Source organism: Protopterus annectens, chromosome 17.part0 (assembly GCF_019279795.1).
Source record: "Protopterus annectens isolate FY-2018-M chromosome 17.part0, PAN1.0, whole genome shotgun sequence".
Classification (NCBI taxonomy): domain Eukaryota; kingdom Metazoa; phylum Chordata; order Ceratodontiformes; family Protopteridae; genus Protopterus; species Protopterus annectens.
This window is the reverse complement of record NC_056751.1, coordinates 439,187,518-439,207,448: the sequence shown is the minus strand read 5'-3', so window position 1 is coordinate 439,207,448 and position 19,931 is coordinate 439,187,518.

Genomic DNA, 19,931 nt, shown 5'->3' with positions numbered 1-19,931 from the left:
GGTAGCATTCAGAAAAATCATGCTGTGCTTGCAGAAACTGCTGCAACCAAAAGCAGCAGTTTACGTGATCATCACCATAACCATACCTCTCAACTTGGAAACATTACAAATCTGGTGAAAGGCCCATGAAAAGTAAGCACAACTGGGAAATAATCTGAACAATCATTAACATAACATTTTCATATGTTTGCGTAACCCCACCCACCCCAATGGAATTGTGGGATACCAACATTCAACACAAATTGAAGAACAGAAAAAATATTAAACACAAAATATAACCAGAAAAATACTGTTTTATTTATATTAACATTTAAGCTTGTATCAAACTTTGAACTTGTATACAACTAAAATGCAAGTTTCTTTTATCAAAATATAATTAACTGCTTGTAACCTGTTATTCTAACAACATTCTAAGTTTATAAGAACAATATTTTAACTCTGTCCCTATTTTTGGGTCTTTGCACCTCTTCCCTCCCATTATGGAAGGCTTTATCCAGATTTTTCATGTTAGGAAGTTGAGAGGTTTGGCAAAAGGATATAAGCAACACCCTCTACAAAGCTATTGAAGTTTGATAATCTGAAACTTGTATTTCCCTTGTAATCATTTAAAAGAAAGGAACCAAATTGCTGTGACTAAGGTAGTATTAAGCAAATCAAAGTATATCAGTATTCTGCTCCTCTCTAATTCTTCCCTAAGCATTTACTAACACTACAATTATACTTCTTAACAGCCATACATGACTTCCAGCAACTTCATAAACAGTCTGCACTTCAAATAAAACTACATGTCTTAAAATACTGAATAGCATGAACTAACTGTCCAAAGCACTGAAATAAATGTGGGGGGGGGGGGGGATACTGATACCAGCCATTTTTAATCTTCCCTTACACTAGAAATTCTAACTCCTTTTTTCTTTTATTTTAACTCATTACATCCAAGTGATAACTCCAGGTGCATGTGCAGTTAACTCCTACTGATCCCCCTAGGCCTCAAATATTGCTTGATCGTATTTACATCAATAATTTGAAAACCATGCTATGTAGAAGGTTTTAAAACATTTGATCTTAAAGCTTACACAAAGGCAAACTCATCTGTATTAATGGAACACAATATTGCAGCAGGAAGCACAGCACACATAAAATGTCCACCAAGACTCGTAGATATATGAAATACTTTTAATAAAATACTTGCAAGTCTGTAAGCGCTTTCATCAAATAAACATTGGCTTCATCATACCATAATGATAATAAAACACACAGTCATACCCTTTATATAGTCATATGATCAATTAAAACAATTCAAATTCACCAGTAGCATATTCTATACCAGCATTCATTCACATACATCAATTACTTTCAATTGCTTTTTAGATGACATCACACATTAAAGGAGAAACTTCCTTTTCAGTATATATGCTACAATATAAAAGTTACATCTAAACACAGTGCCTTATAGAATGAACCAAGCCGACAGGCAAAATATGTTCTATCTTGGTAGTCTCCTCTTATCAAGTACCGGTTTTATTGAAACTGTAATATTTAAACCTGATCCTTTGTCAGCTCTCAGCTTGAGGATCCATCTAAGTTCAGCTTCACTAGTCCTATTTTCAATATTGCCCATCCTAGGTCCTACTTGCAGCACTTGTATAGCTTTAAACCTAAAATGATGAATATGATCACTAGCTGCCACATATCTAGCAAGTGCATTTGTACTGTTGCCTCTTCTAATGCTATATAAATGTTCCCTTATGTGTTCTTTCAAAGTGTGATCTGTCTTCCCAACATAGACTTTTTTACAACATTCACACTATGCTAAATACACTAAATGCTTTGTGGTACAAGTTGCCCTTACATCGAATGTATACCTTCTATTAAAATCTGGATGCATAAAAGTGTTATCACTATCTGTCAAGCCATGAAAGTTACAGGAACCACATGGGTATGTCCCATATTGTTTATCACATACCATCTTACCTTTATTTGGATAACTTAACATAATTTTAAGCAACTTACAGATCCTGTATCCAAACATGAGATTATCTCCCACCACTCTATTAAAATCCGGAACTTTGTGTGGCAACAGTCAGGTAGTGCTAACAAACATTGCTCCCACAGGTATGTTGGATACAAACACTGTGCTGAGGAATACAGACCATTTTAACCTGTACTGGTACTGTTCACTCAGTTATTGTAGGGAATTGTGAGTGTTGCAGTTTCTCTGAATAATAAAGTATCACTGGTCACTGTCACCCACACTGTGCTACATAATATAACTGTGTAGGAAAGCATGTATATGTGTGTGTGTCAGGTCACTGAAGGTGGAAGAGGGCAATATTCTACATATGTCCCAGCACACCAGCATGTGGTCAACACATGGCCAGAGTCTGTGCAGAAAGAGTTGGATAGCTATGTGCACAACATCAACCTGGAATCTGGGAGTATGTGTAGAAATAGTTAGTTAGTGTTAACAAACATTCCCTTCACAGGTATACCAGGTAAGAGGTGTATAGTGCAGGTAACACCAGTTCATGTGTAATGATGACAACAGCCATATCACTGTCCAAACTAAGGCTATAGGGTAGTGTAGTAAGACTTGTAAGGTACAGATAACAGCACTGACTAGGAAAGTAATGTGGACTACAGGAATATACTAGTTAATTGACATCTTTCTCTTCCCCCACCATATCTCCAGCAATAAACAACATACCCACCCTAACTGGTATGTAATGACTCTGATAATGTCCAGTTGTTTGATAAATATGTTAATGGTTCCCATGCATGTGCTATATTGAATTATTCCAAAATTGGAGGCATGGTGCCATCAATGTACCTCCATGCTGTTCGTATTACCACTGTAGTCCCATATATGCATGTGTTCTGTTTGTCATGCAACTGTTCCATATCTGGTGTCTGGATTAATGGGAATATCCATGCATGCTGTTATATCTAACCCTGGAATGTGTTGACTATTACTAACCCACATATAATGAAATCTAAACATTATAGCATGCTTGGGAAGGCCGGTCCCAGCGGACCCACCTGTCACACTTCAGCTGGCCGTGGCACCGGACACCAGCATGTTTGGGGCCCAACCCGGAACCTCTCTGTCTGTTGGTCCTGCACCACCTTCGGGTGGAACCACCTCAGGGGATGCGGCTCACCCCCCCTGGGAGGGGGGCGGAAAGGTACCTGTCACCCGTCGCCAGGTCGGGGCCATGGTGCGTAGAGAGATCGACCAGCAGTTTGGTGATCTTCTATGCCAGTTTGAGGGCCGCATGTCACGATTAGGGAGTCAGCCTGGCTCTGCAGCTCAGCCCCCAGCACAGCTACCTTTGGGGCAGTGAAGGTGCAGTGGTGACTGCCCATGGGTGGGGAACTCAGTCCCACTTTTACCACTAGGGGGCTTGTGGGCTTCCGATATCCCAACACCCCTCCCATCAAGGTGTTTACCCCCCACATGTGCCATATACTGCCCCTGTATGCATCTTGTTTGTTTTGTTTGTTAACCTACCCAACTACCTGCGCAAATATACCTATTACCCCTCCCCAACATCCCACTCTCACCTGAAAAAAAAGGGCAATCTGTTCCCACAAAAAATTCTCGCCCCATACATAGCTGTCCATTTTGCACAAGTGTCCACTGGACACTTGTAATCTGATCTAATTGGCATTACAATGTAATATTGTTGTCCTCACCCACTCCCAGGGGTTTGAGTGTCCAAGTCTACCTCCAAATTCAGTGTATATGCACAGCTGTTGCTGTAGATGAAATGGGCAGCTATGGACCTTCCCTACACCCTTCCTGCACATCCCTGGCTATTTTCCCTACTGTCTTTCCCTCTTTGTGCCCCTTTTTTCACCACTTTCCTATCAACCCCTTTTTCTTTTCTTTTAAAGAAATTAGCATGAGGGTAAGCGGGAGTAAGCACTTTTAAGCAGCAGTAAGCGGGTTTAAGCCTGTTTGCATGGGTGTAAGCAATGCCTACACAGGTTAAGCAATTCAGAAGCTAACAGAGTATAAGAAATTGTAACCAGAAGTTAGCAGTGTGCACCTCCAAGCAAACCCACTTACAACTGCTTTAAAGTGCCTTAATCACTCTGTATCCAATGGCCCATGTTCTGCCCAGCAAAAAAAAAATAAACAGCCTCTGAAAGACTTGAACCCAGGACCCTGCACACCATAGTAATTTACCACTAAGCCATGTCAGATATACATAACCCTGATGTTTTCAAAAACATATCATCCAGCCCAGTCATTCAACAGTACAGAGAATGTATTCCAACATTTAGATGTATGTGTGTGTGTAAATATATTAATATCTAAACAGATTCAACATATCTATATATGTAGATATATATATATATATATAATATATATATATATATATATATATATATATATATATATAATATATAAAACTATAGAAATATATACATATATATAAATATATATAAACAAATATACATGCAAATGCCTACATCTATAGATATGTATGTCTACATCTATATGTCTAAATATATACGGCAGGTTATATATATATGTCATATATATATATATATATATATATATATATATATATATATATATATATATATATATATTTGTCAGCAGATATATATCTATATATATATATATATATATATATATATATATATATATATATAGATAGATAGGTATATATGGACATACATCCATAGATAGCAATGGGGAAATAACAAAAACATATATGTCCACATGCAACGTTAATGGGGTTAAGAGGGCCCAAACAATATACGTCTTGTACGAATAGGTATACCCCCCAACAGCCAAACACATCCCCCCCTGCAATACACTACCAAGTGTTTCAGATTCCATAACCAGGACCAGACATGGCATGGGCATCCCTAGGATACATATACGCAGTCACATATATGCAGATACAGATATGCATATATATGTATACATATATATATATATATATATATATATAGATATATATATATATATATATATATATATATATATATATATATATATATATATATATATATATATATATATATATATATATATATATATATATATATATATATATGTAACTACACATACACACGCACAGATATGTACATTAAGTTACATATGTAGTATGTGCACACAATATGGAACAGACACTTTTCCTATAGTTACCACCTTACCAACTGGAGACTGTAAGAGACACCCATACAAATGACATTCATTGCCTGCAACATATACCTACAGAGATATCAAAGACTATAACACCACACACAGATGTGCATAAAGCTTTATTTGTGTACTATTACAGTTGTATATGCTATGTCATATAGCTGTTTAGACATGGACATCCATATAAACTGAGTAATGCAACTGTAAAACAGGTATAGTAAAGACAGTAGTCCAGAAATGTTAACAAATGCTGCTGTCCAGACCAAGGCCATCAAGTAGTACAATAGTAAAGACAGACTGGGCCATAGGATTCCAAACAATCAACGGTAAGTAATGCAGGTGTATAGTTCAGCAGCCTCTGACTTCACTCTGTAGACAATCCCTATGGGGTAAAGACCTCAGTTGACACACTGGGATGTAACTGTTACATAACAAGGCACAACTGACACCATCACAAGCACACTGACAAACAGAACAGTCTGTATGGCATAGCAGGCTCTACAGGCATGCCACTGCACAGAGTAACATAAACCTGTGTGTAAGTGCATAACCACAACCAATGTGAACACAGCCACAGCTACATATGGCATGCTAGCGATTTTTTACAGTATATGGACTATCTGTTCAACCAGCCTCATATGTGCCACCCACACACTAACCCTACATATACTGGGCCGCTACACAGTGTGGTCCGCTGCCTGTCTGTGGTATTGGACATGTGTGTGTATGGCCCTACAAACATGTAAGCCGAAAGGGTAACATACAGTGGAGCAGCATGTAACATCAGATAGAACAGGACCAAAAACAATGACATCTACCACTGTCTGTACACAGGCCAAGGTGCATATTAACAATACACACACTGCCGACAATCACCATAAGTACACAGACCTCAGTACTGTACACACAACCACAGAATTTCCAGGTTATGTCATCAAATGTAACTCCTACTATACATTACATGTGCAGCAGTCTGATATCTCACTGGGTTGCTATCAGATATGATGTCACTAATTATGGTGCACAGTACATATGCAGCCCTTACTACATGACAAATGTACAAAGGTTGTCAGGGCTGTGGCTGGAGGCACATACACAAGGCCAATATTGACATGTTGCTGTGATAACCTCATACATTTACTGTTGTAACAGGGTTTGTTGCACCATATGTCCTATGAGGGGTTTGAAGTCAGTAACTCTCACAGCTGTCGCCATCTACAGACTGCAATCCTCATACTACCTTCTGCAGTTCACAGACAGGTGCTCAGTGGGTAACACATGAAACAAAAGGCACCACACACTGGACAGTCTGCAGATGGCCCTACAGATGGGTGTTACCTCATTAACATAGCTCTGACATAGCAGGTATGTAAACATGTAGGACAGCCATATCCACACACACCCTGTTAAACCAACATTACTCCAAATGCAGTATAGCAGCACTTATAGTCTGTAGTCAGGTCAGGCACATTCCCCTCCTGTGTATTGGCCTGTCTTCACAGTGTATGTTGTTAGAGGTACACCCCAATCTATCTGAGATGCTGTTTGCCAAACAACAGATCATGTTCCTGCTCACAGTGAATGGAAGGCCCAACAGCAACATGTTGTTCCTAGATATTGGTGTGTGTTTCCATGCAATTGGCTATAGGAATGTTACCACAACTGTTCCAAATGCAATCAGCTAGGGGAGGGCTGCAATTCATGCAGAGACCATCAGCTGATCCTGAGCATCACTTAAAATACACATGCTGCTGCCTAAGCAAAGCAGGTGTAAGTCTCCACATCCACCAGAGAGGGAGTAAGAGAGGCAGACAGAGGCACAGAAAATCCAGGGAGGGGTGGGAGAGTAAAACTTGTGCATTTTTGTGTCACATACCTACCAGTACAGGGTATCAAACCTCTGACAACCATGCAGTGCTATCACATGTCCATGCAGTTATTGGATGCATCACATAGGTTACATGTTCGGGAGCCCTCAGAACGTATATGTGATGGTGAGTGACATCTGCAACAGGGATATGATAGCTATGTGGTAGGTGTAGTACCCATGCCTGCCCGCATGAACAGGAGTCAGCGCCAACACAGCCACACTCTCACAGGGATGCACACACATTGCCACACTTGGCAGGGCCAGGAATACATCTCATCAATAGTTGGATTGCCACAACACAGTACTGTGCAGGTATCACATGCACCTACAGAGGTTATATGAGCAAAGGGTATGTGGAGGTGTCTGACATCAGACAGCATGCTTCAGTATGCCAATGGGGGTTGTAGTGAGTGTGAATGTGGTCATACGCATCATACACCACACACACAGACATGGGTGCCAGTACTGACATTCATGTGTGCACTGCTTCAAGGGTGTGTTGTGGTTGACAGTGCCAGAAGGTTATACAAGGCTAGGTGATGGGTATACCTTGGCATCAGGCCACATGACAATGGTCTGCATTGTGGCTCAGGGCTGTAGTGTCTGGAGTTGCCCACAAAGGTGGGTATTGTATTCACCATCCAGTCACCTGGGTGACTATTTCATGTGGCTAATGCTGTGCATTGCTTGCCATGTATGTGTTCCTTAGTCCATGATATGGACAGTGTCTGGGATGTGCACACCTCCCACATGCACGTGCAATGACATGTGGAACTGTACCTGGGGTGTCTAGCCTATGTTGTGTACACTGATTGTTATCATTGATGTGCCAGTCCTGACCTCATGTGGCGGGAACTGTTCATGGACAGCAGGTTGGCCCTGCACCTACATTGATAGCATGATGCCAGTATTCCCTGGTGTCAGTGGCATCTGCCCATACAGGGCTTGTGTTTCAGGCATGCTATGTCCTTTGTAGGTCACATTTGATGGCACCACAGGTGTTGCAGGTGTCCAGTGGGGAACATAGGGGAGGTATACTGTTGGTATGTATATGCCTATTGGACTGATGGACAGGGTGCCATGCCCTCTGTAGCCCACTGCAATCACACCATGGTTACTATCGGGGGCAATATGCAGGGTACTACCAACATAGCGGCTGTTGCCTAGGCAAGTGTGTGCGTGTGTGTGTGTGTGTGTGTGTGTGTGTGTGTGTGTGTGTATGAGACATGGGTTGAGAGTGTACCCTGCCTCTTGGCTATTTCACATCTGTTATCCCTGTTTGGTGTCCATTGCAATATATACTTGGCCCACCATATAAGACGTTTGCAATATCAACTCCACATTGAGTCTAGTTGTTACACACTCACACAGGATATGAATGACAAACACAGATACACAGACACTCACACACACACACACACACACACACACACACACACACACACACACACATACACACACGCAAACACCTGTCATGTTTGGGATTAGAACTCCTACCTAACTAGTATATTACACTATAGCACTACGCCATTATAGGATGTGCCATGGAGATTACTGTGGCTCTCGTTCTCCAAAGGTGTATTTCACAGTGAATGACATCAGCAGGATTGCCTAAGTAGGGCATTTGAATTGTAGTGAGTGTGGTGTGACTAGCCTAAAATGCATTGCTCCCTACACAAACACTGAAACACACACAAAACATCCACCAGTGCCATGTGTGGAAATAGAACCCCTACCAGAGTTCTATATCACACTACAGAATGATGCTGTTATAGGACGCACCACGAAGATTACTGGAGTTCTCCTTCCCCAAAGGTGTATTTCACAGTGAATGACATCAGCAGGATTGCCAAAGTAGGGCATTTGAATTGTAGTGATTGTGACTAGCCTAAAATGCATTGCTCCCTACACAAACATAGAAACACACACAAAACATCCACCAGTGCCATGTGTGGGGATAGAACCCCTACCAGAGTTCTATATCACACTACAGCATGATGCTGTAGTGTGATATAGAACTACAGCATGATGCTGTTATACGACACACAAGAGATTACTGGAGCTCTCCTTCCCCAAAGGTGTATTTTACAGTGAATGACATCAGTGGGATTGCCAAAGTAGGGCATTTCAATTGTAGTGAGTGTGACTAGCCTAAAATGCATTGCTCTCTACACACATACATACACACACACACACACACACACACACACACACACACACACACACACACACACACACACACACACACACACACACACACACACACACACACACACACACACACACACACACACACACAATTGCCAGGTCTGGGATTAGAACTCCTACCTAACTATTCTATCACACTACAGCAGTATGCAGTTATAGGATGCACTACAGAGATTACTTGGTTGCAACCTTCCCAGAGGTGTATTTCTAGGTGGAAGACATCAGCAGCCTTGTCAAAGTAGAGCATTTGAATTGTAGGGAGTGTGACTACCCTAAAAAGCATTGCTCTCTACACAGACAGTCAGACAGACACACACACAAACACACACAGACACACACATGCCAAGTTTGGAATGAGAACTCCTACCTACCTAGTTTATCACACTACAGCAGTATGCAGTTATAGGACTCGCTATGGAGATTACTGAGCTACAACCTTCTCAGAGATGTACTTCTAGGTGGATGACATCAGCAGCCTTGCCAAAGTAGAGCATTTGAATTGCAGGGAGTGTGACTACCCTAAAAAGCATTGTGCTCTACACAGAGTCAGACAGACACACACACACACACACACACACACACACACACACACTTGCCAAGTCTGGGATTAGAACTCCTACCTAATTTATCACACTACAGCAGTATGCAGTTATAGGACACGCTACAGAGGTTATTGGGCTACAATCTTCCCAGAGATGTATTTCTAGGTGGATGACATCAGCGGCCTTGCCAAAGTAGAGCATTTGAATTGCAGGGAGTGTGACTACCCTAAAAAGCATTGCTCTCTACACAGAGTCAGACACACACACAATCACATGCACAGACACAGACATACATGCCAAGTCTGGGATTAGAACTCCTACCTAATTTATCACACTACAGCAGTATGCAGTTATAGGACTCGCTACAGAGATTACTCGGCTACAACCTTCCCAGAGGTGTATTTCTAGGTGGATGACATCAGCAGCCATATCAAAGTAGAGCATTTGAGTTGTAGATAGTGTGACTACCCTAAAACACATTGCTCTCTACACAGACACACACACACACACACACACTTGCCATGTCTGTGATTGGAACTCCTACCTAACTAGTTTATCACACTACAGCAGTACGCAGTTATGGAATGCGCCACAGAGATTACTGGGCTACAACTCTCCCAAAGGTGTATTTCACAGTGGATGACCTCAGCAGGCTTGTCATAGCAGGGCTATGGGGAGGGCAGTGTGTGCATGGGCCATAACCCATTCATCTAGAGGTTGACACACCACATGTGGGCACACACAGTGTCATATTCCACAGGTATGTGTAGCTGCTAGATGACTAATTCCTTGTACAGTCATGTTACACAGCTAGCACATGCACCACATAGTCTGTAATGCTGACAGATACCTGTTGCTAGTATCTACAGTGAGTGACATCCTGAACCTCATGTGGTTGTGGCCCTTTGGCTGTGTGCTGGGTGGGACAGGCTGGGATGGCTCTTTGTCACAATCACCCTCTTCCACACATCTATGTACATCTACCTTTCGCTTATTATAGTGTGTTGTCCTTAGATATATGTCTGTATTCCTGTCCACTGTGTGTGCGATGCATGTGTGGTGCATACTGAGGAGTGTCTGCACTAACATCTGCAACTGCCATGTGTTTAAGTGCCTGAGCATGCCCAGTATGACCTTTCAGTATGTTGTTGATGGCCATTGCCTTCATTTCTCTAAGTGTGTGGGCATGCCCAGTATGCCCATCTGTACTGAATGTGTGGATCAAGTCCAGGTAGTCTGTACTGCAGTGCTGACCTATGTGTTGTACACCAACAGGTAGCATACTGTTTCTGCAGGGTATCTGTCGATCATTTGACATTGACTGTCACTACATTCTACATTGGATGAGGGGGCAAACCTGAATGTTTCTACATTTCTACACAGAATTGGGGGGGCACACCTGACTGTTACTACATTTCTTTGTAGGATGGGGGCACACCTGGCTATTTCTACATTTCTACAAAGGATTTGAGGGGGCACACCTGACTGTTACTGCATTTCTACGTAGGATGAGGGGGCACACCTGACTATTTCTACATTTCTACACAGGATTGGGGGAGCACACCTGACTGTTACTACATGTCTATGTAGGATGGGGGCACACCTGACACTTGTACACATTTGCTATGACTGTACGGATATGTCAGGTACTCCATTTCATTCTGTAGTCTTACCTATCATGCTGACTAGAGGCATACCAGTGTACTACAGATCTTAGCTTTTATTTACCTACATATTAGTTTCTGACTTCTTACCCTTCAGAACTGATGTCCCACTGCCTGACCTGTTGTAGTCTGTCTGTGTAGGCCTGGGGACAAGGTTACCCATAGGCCTCATTCAGAGGCCATAGCACAGCCTTTGTTTGTGTTTGTCTACACCTGTCCTGCTGGCTGTGACTGCTTTTGGGTATGTGAACCCCCTTGACTGGCATGTGCAAGTCACTTACCTTGTGGGTGTCCCAGTATTGAGGGTGGTGCTGCAGGGCTGCCTATCTCGGATGCACATAGTACACTCCCTACACATGGCTGAGCACAGGTAGTGCAATGTTTGGCATCCCTTTTACTGTATGTGAGAGTCAGAGTGAGGTGTTATTCCCTGGGTCCCTCCTGTGTCAATGTATGTGCTATGGGTTTTCTCTTTGCCAAGGCCAGGGCATACTGGGCATGCCTACTGGGGCAGGCTCAATTTGTTCCGCCTCCGAGTTACTCTGTGCCTGTGCAGGCCTTGGCAATAGTGGGGGGCTGTGTGGCCCTGCCCCGTGTTGTTCCTGCTGCAGCTGTTTCTGCAGGATCATATTGTGTATCATGGCACATACGATGCAATTTGGGTATATGTAGCTGGTGAGTACTGCAAGGCTCCACTGGATGTGTCCAGGCACTGGAACCATGACTTGAGCATCCCAAGCACATGCTCTACTATAATTCTGGTCTGTGCATGTGCCTCATTATGGAGTTCTTGTTCGGGTGTGTGCGCATTTCTGATGGGTGTCATCAACCATGGCTCCAGTGTGTATCCAGCATCCCCCACTAGGTGAACATGAGGGATGTCCCCATTGGCAAATCTCTGGAACAGCTGCATCAGATGACAGATGTGAAAATTGTGACAGCTTCCCGGGCAGTCAGCACACACATTCATTATTATGCCCTGGGCATCACACACGACCTGGCAGTTGATGGAGGGGAAGCTCTTGCGGTTGATGTAGACCCTACCCCGCTCACCAGGTGGTGCTTTGATGCATATGTGTGTGCAGTCTATAGCACCCACTACCTCAGGGTATTCTGCTATTTGAAAGAACAGTTGCATATTGCTGGCCAACGCCTCACGGGTGTTGGGGAAATACACATGCTCACCGACATGTGCTGACATGGCATCCAGGAACTGGTGGAGTACCCTGGATGCTGATTTCTGTGAGATCCCCATCATATCCCCAGTTGGTCTTTGGAAGGTACCTATAGCTAGTATTCTTAGGCCTGCATATACCTTAGTATCCACTGGGATGGGTTCCCCTCTGTTAGTTCTGTGTGTCAGGCATGGCCGGCACAGCTCAACAATTTGCTGTAGGAGGTCCCTGTCCAGCCTAAAACACTCCACTATTTCCAGCTCATGTAGCCCCTGATAGGTTACCCTGGGTCTGTACACTCTTCTCCATCTTCTCACTGTGGGTTGGTCGACAGCATTCACATCCTCGCCACCCTCAGCCTCTTCCACAAGTTGTTGTATGATAGCTATTTCAGCCCCTATAATTTTGCTGTTGTGAGTGTTAGAAGTTCCACGCTTCTTTACACCGGTGGTGTAAAGTGTGGGAAAATCCAGAGGGGAAGGTGTTTTCATAGTTTATAGTAGTGTTCTGGGCTGGGCTGGTCTTCTACCTGTGTAATTGGCTGATTCTGATACATTTCACCTGTCAGCTATGCTAGTTCTCCTTGATTACCTTCCTACTGCTGTTTTCCCTTCCCATTGCCTTCCTATTTAAGCCCAGGGGTGTGCCGCACAAACACAGTGCTCAGATGTGCACAGTGCTGCTATTTCCTGGTTTAACTCTTTTTAAAAACCTTTAAAACCCAGTGTGCGGCACACACATCCACTTAGGCAATGTAAAGTGTGCTAGGCAGATTCAGACACACCCCCTAGCTTAACTGTGCTAAGCTAGGAGCAAACCTAGCCCACAGGGCTCCATTCCACTTACAGTATGCCTGACACACCCCTCCATGATGTCAGCTAACTCCTAGGCTTGCACCAAGCTATTCCTACTCTTACACTGTTGTGACCTGACTAGCATGCTGGGGAAAACTGGGATTCACTATCATTCCCCTCATTTGCATAGGATTGCCTGCTAATGCATAGTTACATGTCTCCCACTGAGCCTCCCCCATTAGCAACCACTCCTCACTGGCCATGTTGTCTTTTGCCTGCCATTTACTTGTATGGCAGAATAATGATTTTAGTTAGAATGCTTAATTTAGGTTTATTTTGTTATTTTCCCAGATATCCCGTTTACGTGCTGCTGCCTTACACTTAAACAGCCGAGAACGGCTAAAGAAAAATAAAAGTTTATTTTTTTTTTGGCTGTTTGCAGTGCCAATGGCCTTATACTTGGCCACTGGCATGCTTCCTAACAGATATGCAGCCTTCATTTGGAGCTGTCACAGCTCCGTTTTGGATTTTGCAGAAATGTACTCGGTTACTAACCGAGTGCATTTCTGCAGATTACACTAGTCCTGCACAGCCGGTTGCAAGCTTCCTGGATTGCAAATTCACCTCATTTGCATTGATTTCTCCTGCAAATGGGGTGATTTGCATTCAGGGGCTTAGTCCATGCAGGATTAGTGCAGGAGTGCTCGTGCATGCCCCTGCAGGCTGTTCCTGGATCGCATGGCAGACATATTGCCTGCTAGAGCTCCTGCACTGATCTTGCACGCTGTGCAAGATATAGAGAATCTGGGGGACTATGTTTACTGTGACTTATAAAATTCAGTTTAAGACCTACAACCTAAAGAATACTACCACTGTAAAAAGAGTTTGTCCTGAAGAATGTGACATTTACACTTCTTTCATAACCCTTATAATCCCAGAGATAAGAACATTTGTTTGAAATGTGAGGACATAATTTGATTTTGTCAAAAAGCTTAGGCTCCACCCATTGGAAGTTCAGTGCAAACTTCCTGAGCTCCACTGGAGTAAATGAGTTAAATAAATAAAACTATGTCCATTGTGCATTTTTGTCATACTTTACAATGAATATGCAGATTCAAGCAGCCTGACTACCTACGGCCAATGGCACTTTTATGATTACTGCACAATCCATCCATCCATCCTCAACCCCTTTTCCCATTTTGTACATGGGGGTCAGGGTGTCACTTCAACAGTGATAATCATCTCGAGCCAGCATAGTTTATTTCACATCAACCAAATATTCATACATGATCCATGATGTAACAGCAAAAGAACACTTCATGATTACACATTATTGTGTAATAACATCTCACAACAGACTCAAAGCACTGAGCACCTCCTGATTTGCTGAAACCTAGCTTTGATATTACACTGTAATAAAAATCCTATATTGACATGTGACTTAAAAACAGCCCCCAAACACCAATAATTGCAGTTTAAAGAAGGCAGTCTGTTCTATATTTGATGTACCTTGTCTTAATGAAGTGTCAAATACATTGTTTTCAACAACTATACAAATCCTAGTTGATCTAATATTATTTATGTGACCTCTTTCGGTAATATGCCTTGCTCTATCAGCACCTACAGAGAATTTGCTGTTCGTAACAGTAACTTTTTCTTTTCTTTTTTTAACTTTGCATAGATCAGAAGGCACATGGTTGCTAGTTCTAGGACTCAACTACAAATCTTTTATAACAAAGAGGGGGAGGTGATCAGATGAGTGGAGCAGTCTGGGCCAGGGTCTCTTGTGGCCTTTGGGCAATGAAGGGGGCTTTGACTGTACAAATCCAACTATTGGTGTATATACATTTTCCACATAGTGATTACATCATTAATTGTCCTGCCTTTATTTCCTCCCTTGCCTTCCCCAGAATAATCATTCCTTTTATCCCACGCAACAAACACACCAGAGGAGTTCAGTACATCCAAAGGCTTGGCGGTGCTTTGATGACTGGGCAGTGGCAAATTTCAAATGGCCCACAGCTCTTTGCTCACTGGCTGGCAGCTTCTCTAAAGTCAGAGGAAGCAAACAGTATGGTATTAGTACAGTGATGAGTCTGGTTAACTAAGCAAAGTCTGTCATAAAAAGATGACAACTGCATCCAGGAACAGTTGAAGACTGAATGTTTAAAATTAAAGTACATTAAAAACATGTAGAAATTTGTGTTTTTAATGTGCTTTAGTTTTAAACATTGAAGTCTTCAGCTGTTCGAGTCTCTGGTTATCATCTTTTTATGAGCAGCTTCTCCAAAGTCCTTGTCAAATCTGAAGAAATGGTTTCACTCCCTCTCCCTTCCTATGTAGCTCTTCAGCTTGCTCAAGCAGAGCTGTAAGAAGCAAACTGTAACTCCTTCAGGACATTGGATCTGCTGCTTGTGCCATTCACCAGCTCCTTACTGATACTTACCCAACTTATTTGGCCCTGTAAGGCCATGGCCCCATGGCTGCTGCTGCTATTGCTGTCTTTTGCCAGGATGCATTACAAGCCATTTTGTAGGTCTGTATTTCCCCTTCAGAACCCACACTGTTTTTTTTGGGGGGGTGGAGGTGTCAGTGGCTTATACCGGGTTTGCAGACAGTTTGGGGTGGACAAAGAATAATTGGGGTCTGTATGCGAGAAAGGGTGCGGGGATCTTTTCACTTCATTTTGTGATACACAGAAAACATTATTATTAGGCTACACTTTCTCAAGCACCTACTACAAGACTGGAGGCTTTGCCAAAGTTTTACAGTAGTCTTTTCTGTAACCACTGAAGTGCAAAGGCAGGTGCATCACCACAAAATAATTTTCTTCTTCCTCTCTCAGCTGCTCCCATTATGGGTCCTTCACCAGAACAGAATAATAATTAAAAAGAAAAAAAACTTTGCAGTTGCAAAAAAGAGACAGAGATAGACTGAAGTGAATGGCTTACATTGGGTGAGATTTGGTACTGCACAGTAATGTGGGAACAAAACAATGGTGACCTAAATTTTACAAAACAGATCCTAAATTTCTCTTCCAAAATCCAAATTATTTTTTTTTTCTTTTTAATTTTTACATAGCTAAACTGTTTATTTTCATTATAGGATTGGACTGGACTTCTAACTTTACATCATTCTGGAATCGATGAAACACTCACCATTGGCTCTTTCCCAAGCTTCTTAAATGTTGATCTGTACTGTCACAACTAAGTTTCCATACATCCCCACAGAGATTAAACAAATATACCCCAAAGGGACCCGGGTTCATTGTCGCTTTGAAGTTTGTTTTTTTTTTTTTCATTTTTTGAAATCTCCCGCATCTCGAGAGTCAGACACTGCCTCACATGAAGCTAATGTCATCACACATGCCCCTGCATGTTGATGATATTGCAGGAAACTCTGGCAATGATGTGATGACATCAGCCGTACTTTACAATTGTTAATAAAATAAAAAAATAAATCAGAAATTGAAGGGGCAACTTGGAAATTTATGGCACCTCATTATTTTGCCTTCAAAACCTGTAAATTCTGAGGAATTCAGTACGGTTGAGAAGCATGACCATGATCATGTGAAATGTGATTCAGAGACATGATAGCTACAATGAGAAAAGACATCATTATCAGATAATTTGCATGTCTGTGATCTGTATGGTGTTACTGCTAGAGCTAATCAGTACATTGTGAGGTAATCATCACTGACAGCCCACGCATTTCATCGGCATACACACACCCCTTATTCATTCTCCCCTGCATATGCACACATTCAAACACACACATGGACACATCACCATATCTACCTGTCCATAAGTTTACAGAATATCACTGATGTTTATTTCTTATTTTTCACTGATAATTACAGTCAATAATACCAGATATTGGAGTTCCATTCTTCATATTATTCAGAACCTGCATTGTAATGTTAGACCTGTTGCTCTATTAACTTTCTTAGTGACTCTCAGTTCATAGGTTCATAGGACGATACTAGGCTATTGGCGAGGAGGCCCTTATAAGCCTAGCCAAGAATTTCACCCATGTTCCCACAAAGTCAGCACCTGTTTTGCCTGTCCAGCAGGGACACAGGTGGAATCCTAGGGGTATATTTTTTGTTTTCCATCCAGTCGTCCAGGTTCCTCTTAAAGAGGGCTAGTGAGGTACTCTGCTTGACATGGAGAGGAAGTCTATTCCAACAGATGGGGAAGTCATTGGGACTCAAATCTATCCTTCCAACAAGTTCTATTAATGTCACAGACCAGGTTGAGAACTTGTGTGTGGGTTGCATGAGTGGAGTTTGACTTATGGCTATGCAGCAACTCCACCAAGGCTGAGTCTGAGACGGCCTTGTATGCCAGACACGTCACCTCTGAGCAGTCTGTATGAGACTGAGTAGAGGGACAGGGGTTTTAGCCTATCTGTATAGGTGTTTGAGACCCTGGATTTTCCTGGTCAGGAACCTCTGTGGTCTCTCCAACTGCTGCATGTGCTTGGCAAGGTACATGCCGAAGGGGGCACTACTCGATAATGGGTCTGATAAGAGAGGAGTACAGGGATTTTATGACCTCCTTGTTCCTGGATGAAATATCTTTACTTATGAGGTGGGCCATGTAGAAAGCCTTTCATACGATGGAGGAAACATGGTGGTCAAAAGTCAGGTTGCTATCAACCTGGGTGCACAAGTCCCTCACGACTGATTGAGTGCTTAGTATGTTGTTATTAATGTGATAATTAGTGGGGATACCATTATCCCCAAAGGGGATAATGATGCATTTCTTGGCATTCCGTTTGAGGCCAGGCACCAGTCATTAGTTTGGTTAAGGCCCTCTTGGAGGATGTTCACATCCCTAGGGGAATTTATGATAGTGCCCAGCTTGCAATCATCTGCAAACTTAGTCAGCCACAGACCACTGATTTTGGCTTGCCCCACAGAAATGTATATCCCAAACAGTAAAGGCCCCAAGACCGATCCTTGGGGTATGCCACTTGTTACAGCTCTACTACTACAGGTGGAGTTCCCTATTTTGACTGAGTGGGTTCTATCAATGAGCCAGTTAGCTACCCATCTAGTAACATATGGGTTGATGCCTAGCTGTGAGAGTTTATCTATTATGCCCAAGTGGGGAAAAGTGTCGAAGGCTGTGGCTAGGCCATGGTAGGTGGTGTGCACTGTCTTGCCCTCATCCATGGCTTTGGTGATTGTTTTGAATACTCTGTTGTTCTTCCTGAATTTGTCTGAAAGTCTTGAGCTCAGCTGTTTACAGGTACGGCAGCACTCTTACAAGGATCTACCCCATCCCCTCTCAACTGTTCATGATTTTACACAACATCCCTGATTTTGCCTCTTATACCTGCCCTTTCCCTTGAAACTCAATAACCATTACAGTCTATGCCAGACATTAGTTGCATAGTTCTTATTGTTTAAAAATAAATCTTGATGCAAGACCTGCTCCTTTATTAAGTCCTTAGTTAATTCAGAGGCCTAAAGCATCGACTTGTTAATGGGCTTCTTTCTGTGCCAAGGATATGTAGTTTAAATCCTTTTTATTTTGATCAAAACTTGTTGTTATATTAACTTTATTAATACCTTAAGGTAATATTAAAGTATCCCGGTGTCTAATGTCCCCTAAACCTACAGTTCTATTAACTTCATAAGTAGTTTAGGGTAATAATAAACTGTTCCTTGTGTCTAGTCCCCCCACCCAAAAAAATGTAAATTTTTCTGCTGAAAACTGTTGTTCCATTACCTTTTTAAATAAGAGTAACATTAAATACTGTCCCTGGTGTCTAGTGTTACCCCCTATACCTCCTGTTGTTCTGACTCAGGATAATATTTAGAATTCCCTAGTATCTAGTGCCCCCCCCCCCCAGTATTACAAGATTTGCCTGTTAGTCTATGGGACTTTAGAGGTATGGTAGCCCCCCACAAACACACTCACACATTCAAGCACACAGAAATAAGGACACTCACAGTAGATCAGCCCCCCCCCCCCCATTTTACCACACTTATGGACACACTCTCCCATGTAAGCACACACACAAACACACAGACGCACATACATACTTTCCCTATCTGTCTTCCCTCAGGAAATATCATCAAATATGACTCCCTCTACTATAACTAGGGAACAGGTCCTTAATGTTCTCTCTAAGACCAGAACACTGCATCAATGGGCCCAGATAATATCTGAGGATGCCTCCTAAATAGCACGAAACATGACCTATCAGGGCCTCTGGAATTACTATTTAACTGTAGCCTCCAAACAGGCTTTGTGCCTCATGATTGGAGAAAGGCAACAGTCATCCCTCTACACAAAGCTGGGCCATCTACAGACCCTAGAAACTACAGACCCATAAGTCTCACTAGTCTTATATGCAGAGCCATGGAAATAATTGACATGGAGATGATAAACTGAGATATAGTAAATCTCCAGACACTAGATCCAACCCAGTTTGATTTCGTCAAGGGCAGATCATGCTTACACATCCTGGCAGACTTCTTTGAGAAGGTCACCAAATCAAT